The 18,712-nt window shown below is 36.3% G+C and overlaps 1 pseudogene; it reads right to left on the bottom strand.

The window, feature by feature from the left end:
- The window catches only part of LOC125363035, a 59,015-nt pseudogene that overhangs the window by 39,465 nt on the left and 838 nt on the right, over positions 1 to 18,712 (bottom strand).

Here is an 18,712-nt window from a genome sequence, read left to right as displayed (position 1 = left end):
AAGAGGATAGGGCAGGGTCCCAATAGGTCATCCAAAGATTTGAACTAATCACCTAACTTCCTCCCCTCAGGCCCTACCTTTTTTAAAACATGAATCTTAAGGGAAAACTCCAGATCTAAACTACAGCTTCTGACCTGAGCTGGAGTATAAAAGAAAAGGTGATGAACTAAATATAGGACATGGGTGTCACTGTAGGTTTACCCGAAGCTAACTTAAATTTGGGTTTTATGCATCACTCAATTAGAATTCTTTACTTTTCCCTAAAGACAGATTGGTTTATTTCTCTAGACTTAAAACTCTTGCACGATTTCTCGCGGTGTATGAGCCTGTCATCTGGCTTTACCAACTGCCTCTCTTTAGTCTCTACTACTTCTCTTAGCCTCAACAACTTCTTCCTTCTTTCTTGCACATGCAGAGGTCTTGCTATTCCCTCTTTTGCATTTGCAAGACACTTGATCTTCATCCCATCTTTAACTTCCTCTACTCTACCCTTGGCATTCAAGTATTGGCATGAATGATTTCCTCAGAGGCCTTTGACTGCCCATTCTGGAGTTATAGTTCTCTCTCCATTGTTCTTATATTTTGTTCTCATTCCTCATAGTTCACACACTATTTCTCACACGCTTTTATGAGGTATACTTACACTGCTCTTACTTCTTTGTTGTCTCTTTTGTCTTTTTGAATGTATTTTCCAGGAAGACAGGTGACTTTGTTGATGTGCTGCAAACAATACTTAACTCTTGACAGGCATCTAATGAATATTTGCTGAATAATTGACTAAAATAATTTCAAACTCTAATGGAGAAGAGAGCCTACAAGTAATATATGTGAACAAGAAGAAAAGCAGCTCATTTAAATTCTTAGCAATTCAGAATTCTTAGCTACAAAATGCATGTTATAACTGATTTATTTTGCAGGATTATGTGTCAGAATCAATCATTCAAGAATAAGTACTTTGTAAGCTCACAATTCATGTTAAGATTATGAGAGTTGATATTCCAAAAAGGTAATACTAAAGAGGATAATATAAAAGTTCATATGACCATCTAGAAGATGAATAACTGATACTAAATGCTAATGATATAAAGAAATTTAGTATTAGTCCAAGGTTGTGCTGGTTTAATGCTCATTCATTCTTGAGTACCAAATGTTATATAGCAGAAATATCCACTTAAACTTGTGCAGAATTTATGAACCATCCCCTTACTTTGCTTTGTGGGGGGAGAGGGAAAGCTAAAACTTACTGAATCAGTGAAGAGAAACTAGTTTTCTATTTGTCTAGAGATCATTAAGAGGTCAAAGAAAGGAAGAGAAAAATCCAAGATTTAAAATATGTCTGGCTTGACATTTATGATTCTTTTCTTCTCCCTCTAAGTGTTTATAAAATCAATATTATAGAGGGTTATATCACAATGCTTTAAGTGCACTGGATTTCATAAATGAAGGATCTCTGTTGCTGAGTTTTATCTTTACACATTACTAAAAAGCTTTATAAATTTTCAATTAAACGTAAAAACTTACCATGATGAATCTAAGCACATGCATTATTTCAATTTAAAAAAAACAGCATCTCTCTGAAGAATATGACAATGTCCTTGCCCTCTCATTCCCTGACTCAGGGTTGTTTGGATTTGTTTTGTAATCTTGAGTATAGTACCATGAAAAATTTACTGTATTATGAAAAAAGGTCGAGCTTTACTTATAACTCAACACTCTGTAGTTTGTTTAAAGAGAGGTTGGCATCATAAAGACTCCACCTGGGAACATCCAGTTCCTCTTACACTTGCTATTGTTCTTTGTGTTTATTGAAAAGTAAACTGAATCATTCATACAAGCCTATGTGGCTTTAATTCCTCAGAGTTGAGATATGATTCACTGTTTGCCAGTCATCAGACTAGAAATCAGTACTGGCTTATGACCAAGGGGAAGATGTGAATTCAAGGAAATAAGTTTTTCATAATACTAATTTTCCCCCAAATTAAAGAAATGTTTTCTTTTTCATAGGAAGATGATATTATTCCTATAACTCGGGGCAAATCATCTTTTATGAAATGAGAGATGGTACATGGTTTTATATGGCAACCTAAAATGTACTCTAAAGCCTTCTGAGTTTCTGTTAAGCTTTTATTTGGATACATTGGAATACACAGAGAGAAGTACAGAGAATCCATATGAACTCAACCATTAGTGGCATATGATCAATACTTTTTGTCCTACCGTACCACTACCCTTCCTCTTTCCTCTGTATTTTTTTTATAAAAAAGAAAATGCATGGTATCTTTACACACATAAGTATCTTAGCATTCAACTCTAGAAAACAGAGGGTGATTTCTTCACATTTATATTGAAATTGTAGTGGTTATGAAACCCCAAGTATATAAAATCCCAAGTATGGAGCACTAAGACTCTATAAGGTTATTTAACTCCCCTATGTTATGGATATGGGGGAGGGGAGAGGAAGGTGATGAAATCCAAGAAAAAAAGAAACATTTCGCCACCTGGAACCAGTAACTAGTGGGACTATTATTTCAACCTTATAATTAAAAAAAAAATTTTTTTTTCTTTCTTTTCATTTTTTGGTCAGTCATGGGGCTTGAACTCAGGGCCTTGGTATTGTCCCTGAGCTCTTTTGCTCAAGGCTAGCCCTCTATCACTTTGAGCCACAGCACCACTTCTGGTTTTCTAGTGGCTAGTTGGAGGGAAGAGACTCATGGGCTTTCCTGCCCAGGCTGGCTTTGATCCCTGATCCTCAGATCTCAGCCTCCTGAGTAGCTAGGATTATAGGTGTGAGCCACCAGAGCCCAGCTTCTGTATAGCTTTTTCTGGAACTAGAACATGCTCCAGACTTGTCTTAGAGATCCCTGTCCCAGACGTGGTATCAGCCCAAGGGTCTTTTACTGGAGAATGACATTAGAAACAAGATGGAAGTACTGAATGTAGAAATAGCAATATTTATATCATAGAAATCAGTCTACTTGATGGAAGGTAAGGGATCAATAATCTAATGAGACAAAGAGCAGAGAAGAGAGAATGGAAGAAGTGAGTTAGACAGTGATAGGGACTGAGTGAAGAGAGATGAAGATTAAAAACCTGCACCTATGGGTCACCCATCTGGGATGACGTCCATGAATGTGCCTGGAAGTTCAATATATCTGTTTCAAGTTGGTGATGAGACACTGAGGAAAATCTACACAAAGCTGACTTCAAAAGTGAATATCTACCCTTCCTCTCTCCACTCATCTACATAGACTTTATTCTGATAAACTTTTTGCCTTAGCTTTCTCACTGAAATCTCTTTTTTTAATTTAAATTTTATTGTAAAGGTGATTTACAGAAGGGTTATAATTACACAAATAAGGTAATGAGTATATTTCTTTTTGAACTGTGTTACCTCCTCTCTTATATTCTCCCACTTCCCTCCATCCCCCAAGTTGTAAAGTTCATTTCTAACATAGTGTCTAGTATCACTGTTGAATTGGTTCACCCTTTGTTCCATCATTTTTGTGATTCCCCTTCCCTTCCTCAAATCAGATATACTTATATACAAGACAAAGGGTACAGATTTTTTAAAAATGTGGCAACAGGGAGTAAACTAAATGAGAAAAAAGAAAGAAACAACTGCAAACAGTACAATTACAGAAACCTCTGGTTTCCATTTCTTGGAGTTCATTTCAATAAGCATCATTTTGTATGGTCATATTTACTTAGCTATTGAGCCCTTGTGATCCTCTCCTAAGAACATCCTCCTTTGTTCTCAGTGTGTGAATGTTTAGAGTGCTGTTTAAACAATCATTTTCAAATGTAATTATTTGTTTTTTCTATCCATTGGATTAACTTGTAGATTTATAGACATATTCTAATTATTACAAATGTTTCTTTGGGTCTGGCTTACTTTGCTTAATATAATATTTTTCGAACTCTTTCTATTTCCTTATGAAGGGGCACTGCTGTTCTTTCTGATGGAAGCATAGAATTCCATTATGTATATATTTAAAAATGGAAGTAGGAAGATCAAGGGGATGGATGGGGCTGGGAGATTTGAGGGAAAATTATGAATAGATGACATTGCACAAGATGCTTTGTACTCAGAAATGAACATGTTGAATTTTGAATTAAAACCCTTCTAAACAACTACTTAAACAACAAAACAAAGCCTATGATTGTAAAAGTAAACCAATTTTAAAGTTTAGAATATAATCTATCAGCCTCCTTTGTGATTAGAAATATAGTCACTTTACTTACCTAACTTTGCTTTATTTTACATTCATAGAAATAGAATTCCTTGGCCTCATTTTTCTATTTCATAGAACATAAAATAAAACTCAGAAGGATGTTTTATTAGAAAAAAAAGAGAAAGTGAATATTCTAATAGACAATTCAAGTAGGGCCTTTTAAATCTGACCTTTTGGACTCACCTTCCTTTGCATCTTTGTGCTGGGTTTTGTCTTTTTGTGAATTAAGTCAACTAGGCACTTAAAATAAATGAAAGTAATAATGGTACTGATAAAGAGAGAGGTATTGTTTGGGATTTGGAAGTTCCCATAGTGTTTTATTATGATGATTCTTCTTTTGTATCAGACAGAGAAAGCCAGGATTCTAGGCTTGCAAGTGGCTGTGGTGGAGAGATTAGGAGGGAGATGTGTGCTAGTAACAGTGGAGCCAGCAGGAAAGCCCTGCTATTTGGTCCCTTCCATGCCTAAGTGCAGAGTCTGCAGTGTGGAAGATTGTAAAGGGAAATCTGCTTAATAGGGGAGCAATGGAGTGGGCAATCTTGTTACACTTACATTAACTATATGTGCACCTCACAAAATATACTTGGAAAATGCTGGCAGACACATTTTTCAATAATAACAATTCTAGAGTGCAGGTTTTCTCTCTCTCTCTCTTTCTTTCTTTTTTTTTTTTTTTCAAGCAGTTAGAGATTTTGAATCGTACTGTAGCTTAGCTGCAAGTTACTAAAAGCTCCCCTGAGTCAGCTCCATAGTAAAATGAAGTTTCCCAAAGTTTGGTTTAGCACTGGTAGGGAACATCATAACTCAAGAGTGGTTGATTCAATTCATTTAGAAGACAGGAAAATGTTTTGAGTCTCTCTTTTTATTTGCCCAAGGTACCCGAGGGCTTGATGTAATTAATTATACATTGTTGAACTTGGAGAATCCCTTTTATCTTATGCTAAAACCTATGAACCAGGAGGAAAATATGGTCCAGTCTATTCCCAAATACATGTAAATGACATTGCCCATTTGATCTATAAATCTTTACTTTCTGGTTTACTTCTCTCTGGAGACTGGACAGCTGGCACACTAGGACTTGTGCTGGAATTTACCTAACCATACTCCCTGTAGGGTCATCTGTTTATTGTGCTTCATAGGGACTAAGTTGTAGTCCTTCTTCTTCCATCCCCTATTCTCCCACTAAGTCTACCAAAAAGAAAATACATGTTGAAATCCCTAGTACCTCAGAATCTAATTGGGTTAGAGACAAGTGATACTGTCTAGGAGACTGGGGTCTTTTCTTTTCCACCAAATAAATAATTTTGAGGGAGGGGAAATGGGACTACAGCTAAAGTTTATTTGGTTTTCTTTGTTTGTTTTTTGTTTTTTGCCAGTCCTGGGGCTTGGAATTCAGGGCTTGAGCACTATCCCTGGCCTCTTTTTGCTCAAAGCTAGCACTCTGCCAACTTGAGCCATAGCGCCACTTCTGGCCTTTTCCATATATGTGGTGCTGAGGAATCAAATCAAACCCAGGACTTCATGTATACGAGGCAAGCATTCTTGCCACTAGGCCATATTCCCAGCCCTAAAGTTTATTTGAAAGGGCTGACAAGTTGCAAGAAAACTAAGTAAAGCCTCTTAGCTCCTGGTGGGTTGGTACAAGCCCTCAATCTGGACTCCTGGCTGGAAGGGTCAACTTATGGGATATGAAGTCTTGTCCATTTTCTTTCTGGGCAAGGCAGAAGGGAAGAGGGAGAGAAAGGAGGAGGGGAAAAGTACACACTTCTCAGTGTAAAAGAGACAGAAAAAGGTTCAGAATTGGTAGCCAGTGTAGGCTTGTTAGTTTCTTCCTTATTTAGGTTCCTTTTGGGTAAGTCTTGGGTGTTCTAGAATCTAGTTGGCTCACTAACCCCCTTCACCCCAGTGGAATGGGGGCCTGCCCCTGCATTTCTTGTGTCATCAGGACTACTTACTCATTTTCCAGAGTCTCCAGGGAGAAGAAGGGGAGTTAGCTCCATCTCTCAGGGTTCCCAGGAAAAGACATGGATGTCACATCCATAGGCTTGCTGTCTTTTCCTGCCTCCCTAATCTCTTCCTTTGTTCCTCCACTCAAAGGGTCTTCAGAAAGGCAATTAAATAAAAGTGAGGTCATTAGGGTAGGTCCTAATCAAATTTGACTGCCTTGAGAATAGAAAAAATTGAAGCTGGCATGTATTGGGGTAGACATTACAAAGAGATAGAAGGTGATACCAGTTCATGAGCTGAGTGGACAGGCCTGGGACAGAACATTCCCTTTGGCCCTTGGAATGAATCAACTTGCTGTGCCTTTGTCTCACACTTCTACTCTTCAAAATGATGAGGAAATATTTTTTTCCTCTGTAGTACTTTATTATGGAAACTCAGGTGAACCAAATATAGTGCTATGTGGAAAAATTACAGGAATCTTCTGGAAGGAAGAGGAAACTAATATTTATTGTGATGAGAGATATTGAACCAGGAAAGGGAAAGTTTTTTTCAATCTTTTCAGTCATCATAATTATCCATGAGATGAACATCAACTTCATTATATTGGTGAAGAAGCTTGGAAAGATTGGGTAATTTGTGTAAAACCAAAGAGCTGGTGTTGGAATAGATTTAAAATGGTGTGTCACCCATTCCTAGTCATTGAAAAGGAAAGGAGAGCAAGCCAGCCCAGGCTGAACTCTTGCTGTATTTCTACTATAATTTTTGTAAAGATATACTTAATTAAGTGGGAGTAAGGGTAAGCCCAAGGAAGCTTTGATCTGGAACTAATCCAGACCCTATGATGGAAGGAACCCCCAGGACAACAAACTTGAAAATCCAGGAGTCACTTCAGTCTCTCACTAGATGGTGCTAGAGCCTATATCTATATCACAAGGCCATAGGGTGCTAGCATTGTAACTTTCAATTCAATACTATTTTTGGTGCTTTGGCTATATTTTTTTCCTATTGTTTGTACTTTTCTACTTATAACTGAGAAGGAAGTTTTCAATATGGTTGAGTCACCCACCATATTGGTATAGTAGGAAATACATGCCACGATCATAAAATAATACATTATCCAAATAAGCAGTGGATATATTTTTATTATTATTTATGGAAAAAACCTTAACATACTAATTTGTGGTTGAATGCATAGAGAACAAGGGATTTCAAATTCTTCTATCTTTAGTACCAGTGATTGATTCACTCTGGAAAGAAGCATATAACTGCTTTCTGCCCTAGTTTTCCCATTTATAAACTAGAAATAAAATGTGGGACACTTTACTTCAAAAGGCACTCAGAAGATGAATGAGGTAGTGTCTCTTAAAATACTCTGTGGTTGTTGAAGAAATAGAGTTATATTCCTTTCGTAAATAGCACAAGAGTGATGAGGCCCACAACTTGACTTTGACCCATCAAGGCTTACTTAAATCATTTAACCCTACTTGCTCACAGATTATTCTTGAATAGCTTTCACTGCTATTTTCCTTAGTAAGATAAAAGGGCAACCACATGATGGAAAAAGTACCATTTTGAGGATGGATTAATGGGTGTGTTTCAGTTCTGCAAAAGGAGAAATTTGTCCTGCCCTCCAGAAGTCATTTCATCTCTATTTTTTTTCCAAGCTCAAATGGTTTGCCATGGGTAACGTTTGTGGCAAGGTTTCTGCATAGTCTTTTTATTCACAGTCAAGAGGGAAGGTTTCCACTGTACTTTGATTTCAAACTATTTACCAGATGTGTTTAGAAAGGCACAAATTAGATTGTGCATTGGGAACAAAGGGCCATGAATATTTCAAGCTAAATCAGAATTGGGAAGTTTGAAATATTCTATACATTTCTAATAATAACTTACCCCAAATGATTATGTTGAAATTCTAATCAGCCAATGGATCTATATTAGAAATAGAACCTATATGAAGGAATTAAATAAGTCATAAGGGTGAAACCATGATTTGATAAGATCAATGACCCTTCAAGAAGAGACATTAGAAAGCTTTGCCCTCGTGTTTTCATTATCCTTTTCTTTTTCTGTATCTGTGTGTCTGTGTGTTGTATGTGTCTCTCTCTGTCTCTTTCTCTCTCTCCCATTCTGTTTTTCCCTATCATGAAGACACACAGTCAACTTTTATCTAAAAGTCATAAAGAGAGACCTCACTAGAAACCAACCATACTGTGACCCGGCTCTAGCACTTCCAGTCTAGAAACACTAAAATGCTTGTTGTTTAAGACAACCAAAATGTGGCATTTTTGTTACAGCAGACTGAATATAATAATACAAATACTTACCTTATTGTGATAAGAAAGGAAATAGCGTACTTTTGCTATAAAGATCCTATTTTAAGCCTCATGACCTGCCTGACCTCTGTCCTTCTGGCACAAAAGTAGACGTAAGTATGCCCGGGAAAAAAAAAAAGTGAACAAGACTGGGTTCTGTCAAACCATTATTTACAAAACCAGATAGCATCTTTCTTTGCTGTGTATCATAAGTTGTTGGTTTCCCCTTCTACTTCTGTTTTGTTTTGTTTTGTTTTGCCAGTCCTGGGGCTTAAACTCAGGGCCTGAGCACTGTCCCTGGCTTCTTTTTGCTCAAGGCTAGCACTCTACCACTTGAGCCACAGCCCCACTTCTGCCTTTTTCTATGTATGTGGTGCTGAGGAATTGAACCTAGGGCTTCATGTATATGAGGCGAACACTTTACCACTAGGCCATATTCCAAGCCCCTATATGTCAGTTCTGACAGTCACTTGCTTTTTCTTCCCACTGCTGCAAAGTGCTTTGCTATGTGTCTCTCCTTTTCCTGTCATGGGCTATATTTATTTGAAAATGTCATCTCTTTGGCCTCTGTGACTCCACAGTGATTGCTAAAGCTTTCTACTCAATTGTTTAGTTACAACCACAACCATCAGTTAAAGGATGATTATTATGGCCAACTTTTTTTCCAAATATAATCTCAGTTATTATTACAGTCCTGTCAGATAGGTATTATTATGTCCATTTTGTAGATGAGCACATTGAAGTACAGACTAGTTAAATAACGGGACAATAATAGAATAATTTGCAAGCAAAGGTAGAAAAAGTTGATTTGGAACTCAAGATCCTGTGTCTGAATCCAGAATGAATATTTTTATTCATTTCTCCTTGTTGGATGTTTGGAATGTGTGTACTGTTCAAATGTTCCTTTATTTAAACCCTCCCAATATAAAAATTATCTATATCTATCTATGTATCTATCTCTCTCACATTCCTCCAAGCTTCCTAAAAGCTGTGAACACTGGGAAGGTCAGATATATAACTTCATTAGGAAAAGTTGAATCTTTTACTTCTATGAATTTCAGAACTGTTTTTATAAGTGTGTGGGTATACAATTTTGACTTTTTTAGATCACTCATGGACTGTCTTGGTATATTTTTTCCTTTGAGTTAAATGCAGCATAACTAACTCTTAGTGTGCTTTTGTTGGTGTCTTTTATTTATTTAAACTGTGAAACAGCTTAAATAGAACATAGTAGGGAAGTAGAAAATGGAGAATAGGATGAAATAGCTTAAATAGAAAATAGTAGGGAAAATTTAGCTTCCTTTTAACTGGGCTGCACCACTCTTCCAGTCTTACCTTCTTTTAATTATAAGGGAAAATGAAAGGACCCCAAATTTCTGTCTAGGTAGAACTCATGTTAGCCTTTTATAGGCTTCACATGATTGTCAACCTTTTGAGACTTTCATGTCTTTATCTACTAAATGTGTTAATATTTCCTACTAAGGGAACTGATATTAGAACTAATATTCATAAAGTACATAGCTTTGTGTGGGGCACCTAATAAATGTTTCATAAATGTAAAGCTGTTGCTAGCATTGATCAAATGGTGAGTATTTTCAGAATGGATGTAAACCAATCATATGAAAATAGATTGTTGTTGTATTTCATGAAATGTGAGTTAGAACCACATGTCTATTTAGGGGAATGACTGTTTTGGGGTGTTTAGGAAAAATACAGTTTTCTCCTTCAGAACAAAACACGACACACTGGAAGTTCTTGATGTGATGGGTGGGCTCTTTTAGAACAATTTGCTCTGAGAAGGGAGACACATGGCTTAGTTTATCTTTAAAATACACAATTTAACTTTTAAATGAAGGGGAAAAGACTTGGGGCAAAATGTGTTTGTTTGTTTTTTTATAGTTTTTAAGACTAAACACTATGAACTTCTCCCACTGTTCCTCATATGTACTTGGTATATACTTGGGTTAATAGATCAGGTCAAGATTGCATGAATTAACTGAGTCCTTATGTCAGTACATTTATTAAGCACCATTTTGTTGGTTCAGCAACTCCCAGTATCAGAAATTGCTGACTTCAGGCAGTCCCCTTAGACAAGAAGAGGATTCAAACTGAGATTTTTTTACCTAAACTAACTTGTATGTATCAACTAACCAGTAAGGTATAAATATGATGACTTCATCTTACCTGTTTTGAAGACTATTCGTGGAAAAATAAGAATTAGAAGCAGTTTGCTATCCTCCCCCACCCCCTGTATTTCTATTGCTTTTATTTGACATAGTGTTTATACATAGGATACTAAAAAGTTTTGAGTGTAATCCTTGAAATGATTAAGTCAAAGCTCAACAATATAAACACCAGGAAATGGGTACTTGAAAGGGGTAGAGTGGGGTCAAGGGAAGGGTGGTAGATGAATGAAGAGAAGAAGTGAGGGAAAGGTAGTTAAGAATCCAATGTATATCCTATGAAATTAAGAAAAATAAGGGAAGGGTGGGTTGAGAGGAATTAGTGAGAATGTAGAAAGGGTTGAAATTAATCAAGATGCACTGCATTAATAAACTGCTTCATTGAATACCAATTCCTTTGAATAACTACTGGAAAATAATAAAAATACATAAAAACAAAGCTTTGATGCTTGAATTACAGAAGATTAAGAAATCAAACCTTCTAGAAAAATAAAACATCTTTGGATGCATTACTAATATATATATATATATATATACACATATATATATGTATATATGATTTGGGGTTTATGAAATAGTCAGGAAGCTGAGACCAGCAGAGCATATTTTACTACTCAAGTAGTAGGGAATGAGAAACAGAGGTATGTACTTACTGATGGGATAAAAAGGACAGTATCATTGGAAGTGGAAAGTCAACTGAGTTGATGGGTCTACTTGGACAGAAAAGTTTGTCAGATTTAGCAAATGAAAATACTGAATTCCCAGTTCCATATGGTTTTGATATAAATGAAAATAACTTTTTAACCTAAGTGTGATTTGAACACTTAAGAAGGTGTATTTATAGAAAACAAATGTTTTTGGCTATTGGAAACTCAAAATCAAATAGCTATCTGGCATTTTACCTAGCATTCCCACTGGTAGGAATATGATAGAGGCAGACTCCAGGCTGAGTCAGTGGTAGAAAGCAAGAAAATGAAAGGACAAGCAGACAAAAATACAATGCACTGAGAAATGAAATCTATTGTAGTATAGAAAAGCTGTTATGAGTTCCTTATTAGAAACCCAAGGATCTTCTCAAACATGGAGAGAGGTTGAATTGGGACACTAGTTTTTAAACTTGTGAGTCAAATATCAAACATTTAGCAATAGACTCCCTTTACTAATTAAAGTTTTCATCTGCCCCCCTCTACTTTTTATTGGTATCCAAACTTTCTTTAGCCTCTTGAGTTATCTACCTAAATAGATAGCTACATAAATGTTCAACTTCATATCCTCCTTTCCACCCAATATTGACATAGTTCTTTCCTAGTTCTCAGAGCCAAACATCTTGAAAGAATAGTTCCTAATATTTGTATGTGTTTGTTCTCTTTTCTTTGTCCAATGTGGCTTGGTTAAGATGACTAACAATTTCTTGACTAGTACATGAAATACATGCTTTTCAGGATTTTTTTAAATCATGATCTCTCTGCCGTATTTCACTCGGCTGATGTACCTTATCTTAGCTAGCCACGCTATTTTTTATTTTGGCTTCTGAGATATCCCAGTGACATTCACTTACTTCTCTCTGCATAGTGTTTACACCCAGACATTTAGGACATGTTTAGTCTAAAAATTTTCCTTTTATTTGATATGATGTCATGACTTCCATTAACATCCTTGTATTGATAAACTGTAGCTGTCTTTTGTAATTTTAATGATTGAATTTTGAAAGGTAAGTATCCTGATTACTTCACAAGATATATTCTTACGTTCTCAAGCTTGGTTGTTCTTTGTCCCACAGATAAATCCTATTGATTATATTCTATATGCTTTTGTTAGTGAAAGACTTGTCTGGATCTTCTTTAATTTAAAAAGATTTCAAGATAAGAATTTATGGTAAAAAATCCAACAAAATAATATTCACCATCATTTCCATCATTTTATTTGTTGTGTTTTAGAAAATGGAGAGGTTTGTGAAGATAATAGAGAGATTTTTCTCTATTGTATTTTTCTGCATTCCGTTCAGGATGCTGTAACATAATGCTATACATAGACTAGGTGGTTGGTGCACAGATGTTTATCCTCCCAAATCTGAGGCTGAAAGTTTGAGAACACGGACCAGCACTGTCAGGTGATAGCTAGGGAAGGCTGTCTCCCTGATTTGCAGATGGCTGTTTTCTATCTGTATCCTCATGTGGCAGTGAGCCACAGCTCTCTGATGTCTTCTTAGAAAGATACTGACTACATCAAGAGAACCAGTCTCGTGACTTCAATTAAACCTAATAATCCCCATACCCCCAGGCCTCATCCATAATACCATCACACTGAGAATAAGGGACATAACCTATGGATTTTTGAGGGACACAATATTCAGCCCAAAACTCCCAAAATTTTCTGTTTATATATATATGTATATATACATACATACACACACACATATATATAATATAGTGAGAATAACTATTATTTAGACTAAAAAATCAAGTCTCAATAGGAGATTTATTGTTCTTGTTTGTGTCAAAAAAAATCTATGGCATTGAGTAAGTCAATAGCAGAGAAATTTTTATTGTGTTCTTTGGGCTACTGTACACCTGGAAGAGAAAAGCACATAACCCTTGGTAAAGGCTGCCTTTCCTCACATTTTGATTTGACCTTGTGTCATTTCTCTGTTTATGGGTTTCTGGACCCAAAATAAAGTTGAGGAAAAGTCAGGTAATGAATTCAGCAGACTGAGATGAATCAGGTCAGAGTTTTTGTTCTTTTAAAATCTTGCTAGAATTGCTCTTTTCGGTGAAGTTTTTTTTTCCCTCACAGTGTAGTATAGTTTAGAATTGTGACATTTAGGAAAGAATGCTGGCTTTTGGGGGATGAAGATTACTTTCATTTTTCTTGAAAACATTGACACACAAGGACAATATAGGAATGTGAGTATTTGTAGCATTTTTATCCACCATAGTCCCTAATTAGAAATTATCCAAATATTCACAAACTATCAGATGTGTAAACAATAACTACTCTTCAGTAATGGGAAGAGGTGAGCATGCTACAAAATAAATGAACCTCAAAGACATTTTTACTTAGTGAAAGAATCCTAATACACAGCTGTGTAACTCCAAGTATTTAAATTATCCAGACAAGACAATTACTGGGACAGATAGAAGATATGGGGGCCTAGGGTGGAAAGAAGATGAATCATCAAATGAGTTTTGGGGATAATGGAAATGTTTGAAAGCTGTATTATGTGATTGATGAATACCAATCTATAGGCATTGTAAAAATGATTAAATAAGACATTGGCATTTTTAGGTGAACTTGTCTTCTGTAATAGCATATCAAAAGTATCATTAAATTGAGAACTTCTAATAAAGTATTCTGTTCTTTCTTTTTAAAAAATTTTATGTATTTTCAAAGTGGTATACAGAGGGGTTACAATTTCATACAGAAGGCAGTGTGTACATTTCTTATCCAACTTATTACTTCTTCCCTCATTTTACCTGCTTTCCCCCTCCCCATTTTCCTTCTCCCCCTTGAGTTGTACAGTTGGTTTATACCACATCATTTTGTAAGTATTGCAGTTGCATTGGTTTGTTTTCTGTTCTTTCTTAATGACTAAAACCCATATCTTAAGAAATCTTTATTTCCAAGCAGGCTAGATTTCTCTTCATTTACATTACACGGGTCATGATCTTTTCACAAATTCTTTGTAGCTCATTCAAAAGCCTTATTGGCTAAATGGACTAACATTTCTATTGGAAAGACGGAGAGGGCTATGATGACGATGCTCAGTCTGTACACTTGTCTATGACTTTCAGGCATAGGCTACTTAGAGGCATGACAGGAAGTGTAAATACATTCACGGGGAGGCACTGCATGAGGACTTTTTTCTCTACTGGCACTGTCAATCAGACAAAACTCAAGTGTGACATTGGCAAATCAGAATAATAGCCATGCTGCATTCCTATTATGAGCCACAGGGGTCTAGTTCCTGACATACTGAAATTCTTGAATGATGTCCATCAGCACTTTGCTATCGATGAGCTGCAGATTGAATATGTTCTTGTCTGAGGAACACTTTTGCTTATCCCTAAATTAGAATCCTTGGAGAAAATGCAGAGCAGGTTGAAAAGCAGATAATAAACAGTAATGGAGCAAGAACAGGCTGTGTTAGGGCTGTTAGTCACAGCAACTGTATCTGATATTTTCTCCTTAATCTGTAACTCTTGCTACCATTCTTTTGTGTGGAGGGTAAATGATGTTTATAAACTTGTCTAAAGAGCCAATCTTTCACAGGCTTTCCACATACTAATTCAGGTTATAGAATCAAATGCTTTATTTCACAAAGACAATGCACAATCAAAATGCAATTCTTGCCATTTTTCCTGTCACCTAAAATATGGGAAATAATCTCTGCTTTTTTACAACTGACATGAAAGCCGTATTTATTGGGTCACTGTGAATGATTTCTTTGAAGGACCAAGTTATTCCTTGATTGGAAGTCTAGTCCACACAGAAGGAGGCTGTCAGGCAGTGATGACATTAAGGCCTGGCTTTAGTGGAGAGGAGGGTGTGCTTTCTAAGACGTTCAGTATGTCACTCATTTCCTCATTTGTATATATTTTTGAGGCAAGTGTAAAAGTCCCAGCCATTCTGCATATAAGTCTTGAGGCAAACACAACCACTTTGGGAGCTGTGAAAGAAACTTTAAAAAGGAAAATCTTGACCTTAGGGGAATTGACATTTTTCAGATTTTGTAGGCCAGTCGTCAAAACATGATGAGTGCCAAGATAAAAAAAAAATAGCTGGTGCTTTTTGAGAGAGTTGAATATTGCTTGGGAAAGTTAAGGGGAGGTGGAGCTACATGTATGTCTTAAATTGTATCACTTTTGAAACAATGGTGAGGATATACAGTCAGATCAGTAAGAATAGTCTCACTGCTATGGAAAAAGAATATATTTGAGAGTTTGAGGAAAAAAAATGAAAGGTTTCCTATTTTCTCTGAATTGTTTTCGATGCTAAATGACAAGTTTAGATTTGATTCCATAGATCTCAGTTAACAACAGAAAGTTTTTAAATGACAGGAGACATGTATGTGGTGTGGGCTGGTTTCGACCATGATCTTTTATGTACAGGTATGTATCATCATGCCTAGCCAGAAAATAGACTTTTATGCATCAAACTTCTAGAATTTTGAGGTGGAAGAGAAAAAAATATTTCAGTGGTAGTTTTATGAAAAAAATGCTTTCATTCATCCTATAAATAATCATTTATATATAAATAAATCTATGTATAGGTATTCCTGTTTGCCAAAATTGAAGCAAATTTGAGTCACATGTGAATGTTGATGAGCATAGAATAGTGAAAAGGAAAGTCTGTTCATGTCTCTGGGGTAATATTTTATTCTACCAGGATTATATAAAAATTGATTTTGGAAGCTAAATTAAACATAATTTAAAAAATATTCAGAGCTGGTTGCATACAATTTAGTTCTAGGTACTATTTTTTAATGAGTTTCCAAAAGAGATTTTTAAACCAAAGCAGCAAGAGAATATATTTTCTCTCATTTTTTGTTTCGGTAGAAATAGACAAGTCTATTTTCTTCATTTGAAATCATTTTCAAGAGTTGTCCTTGAAATCTCCACCAAACTGAAGGCCATCAGACTTGTGTGTTAGAATGTTGTATCTGTATCTGAATTTGGACTATAAATAACTTCAAATCTATTACAATGTTAAATGAGATGAATTTTTCTCTTGAAATTTCAGATTCAGTAGACTCAATGCTTTAAGTCTATCTGCCAAACAGCCAAGATCCACTGACAGTTATAATATTTTCAAGCTTGACACAGTTAGTCTTTTCTCTGGTGTTCTGAAAATAGGCCACTTGGTCCTTCGGCTCATAAACTCAGCCAAAGCATATTTCTTTTTGAGAATCAAAGCACCTCAACATGGATCACAACTATGTTTTGATCCACATACGAATCTTCACACGGCAAAGTGAAGGAGAAAAAAAAAACTATGATGTTTTTATGACCTGCTTTTCTCACAATTGACTGCCTTGATAGTGAAGTGAAGGTCTATTATTAGAGAACTTGGCAGCATTTAGAAAATCATTGCTTGATGACAAATGGCATAGGGCCAATTTTTTGTGTGTGTGCCAGCAACCCAGATTACCAACTCAATATTCTCAGATAGCAAAAGCACACACTCCCAACTCCTCCAGCTCTACCTCTGCTCCTTCACTGAAAATGACCCTGAGAGTGGTAGTATTGAAGTATGAGAAAAGAATATTTTTACTCTACTGACTAGTGTAATACTCAGCACAAAGTAATAGTTGAATTGATTCTTTGATTGGTAGACTAATAAGTCATAAAGAAGAAAATGAAAAGTAATGGTTGATTTTTAAAAAATTTTTATTGTCAAACTGATGTACAGAGAGGTTACAGTTTCATAAGTTAGGCATTGGATACATTTCTTGTACTGTTTGTTACCTCCTCCCTCATTCTCCCCCCCTCCTCCTTTCCCTTTCCCCCCATGAGTTGTTCAATAGATTTACACTAAACAGTTTTGCAAGTATTGCTTTTGTAATCGTTTGTCTTTCTTACTCCATGTCTCTCGCTTTTGGTATTCCCTTTCAGTTTCCTAGTTCTAATACCTGTAAACACGATTTCCAATGTACTCAGATAAGATACAGAGATAGTGCAGGTACAACCACAGGAAGGGGATACAAGAGGATCATCAATAATAGAAGCTACGGTTTCACAGGTTGAAAGTAATTACAACAGTGATCTAACAGTCGTTTCCATAACATGGAGTTCATTTCACTTAGCATCATCTTTTGTGTTCATAAGGGTATAGCTACTGGGCTCTTGTGATCCTCTGCTGTGACTAGCCTAAACCTGTGCTAATATGAGGGAGACCATAGAGTCCATGTTTCTTAGTGTCTGGCTCACTTCACTTAGTTTAATTTTTTCCAAGTCCTTCCATTTCCTTACGTATGGGGCAATGTCATTCTTTCTGATAGAGGCATAATATTCCATTGTGTATATGTACCACATTTTCCTGATCCATTCGTCTACTGAGGGGCATCTGGGTTGGTTCCAGATTCTAGCTATGACAAATTGTGCTGCGCTGAACATTGTTTTGCTGTTGGCTTTAGTGTATTCTTCTTTGTGGTCTTTTGGGTAGATGCCCAAAAGTGGGGCTGCTGGGTCATAGGGTAGGTCTATGCTTAGCCATCTGAGGAATCTCCATACTGCTTGCCAGAGTGGCTGAACCAGTTTACATTCCCACCAACAATGAAGTAGGGTTCCCTTTTGGCCACATCCCCTCCAACAATTGTTATTGTTAGTTTTCTTGATATAGGACATTCTTACTGGGGTGAGATGGAATCTCAATGTTGTTTTGATTTGCATTTCTTTTATGGCCAGTGATGTAGAGCACTTTTTCATATGCCTCTTGGCCATTCTCATTTTCTCATCAGAGAAGTCTCTTTCTAAGTCTTTAGCCCACTTGATAAGGGGGCTATTGGTTCTTTGCGGTTTTGTTTTGGAGGAAGGCAATTTTTTTAGTTCTGCATATATTTTAGATATGAGGCCTTTGTCCATTGTATGGCTGGTAAAGATCTTTTCCCAATCTGTGGGCTTTCTGTTTATCTTGTGAGCTATGTCCTTTGCCCTGCAGAAGCTCTGCAGTTTGATGCAGTCCCATTTGTCCATCCTTTCTTTGATTTGTAGCCTTTCTGGGTCTTTGTTAAGGAAGTTCCATCCTTTGCCAAGGAGCCCAAGTGTTTCTCCTACTCCTTCCTTTAGTGTTTTCAGGATATCTGTTTTATTTTTGAGGTATTTGATCCATTTGGAATTGATTTTGGTGCAGGGTATTATAGAAGGATCTAGTTTTAGTTTGTTGCATGTGTTGAACCAGTTTTGTCAGCATTTGTTAAAGAGGCTGTCTTTCTTCCATCCTATTTTTTTTTAGCTCCTTTATCAAAGATTAAGTAGGCATAGTTCTGTGGGTTCATTTCTGGGTCTTCCATTCTGTTCCATTGGTCTTCAGGCCTGTT

The sequence above is a fragment of the Perognathus longimembris genome, chromosome 14 (assembly GCF_023159225.1).
Source record: "Perognathus longimembris pacificus isolate PPM17 chromosome 14, ASM2315922v1, whole genome shotgun sequence".
Taxonomy (NCBI): Eukaryota; Metazoa; Chordata; class Mammalia; order Rodentia; family Heteromyidae; genus Perognathus; species Perognathus longimembris.
The sequence above is the reverse complement of the archived record's forward strand: the minus strand, read 5'-3'. Positions and strand labels throughout refer to the sequence as shown.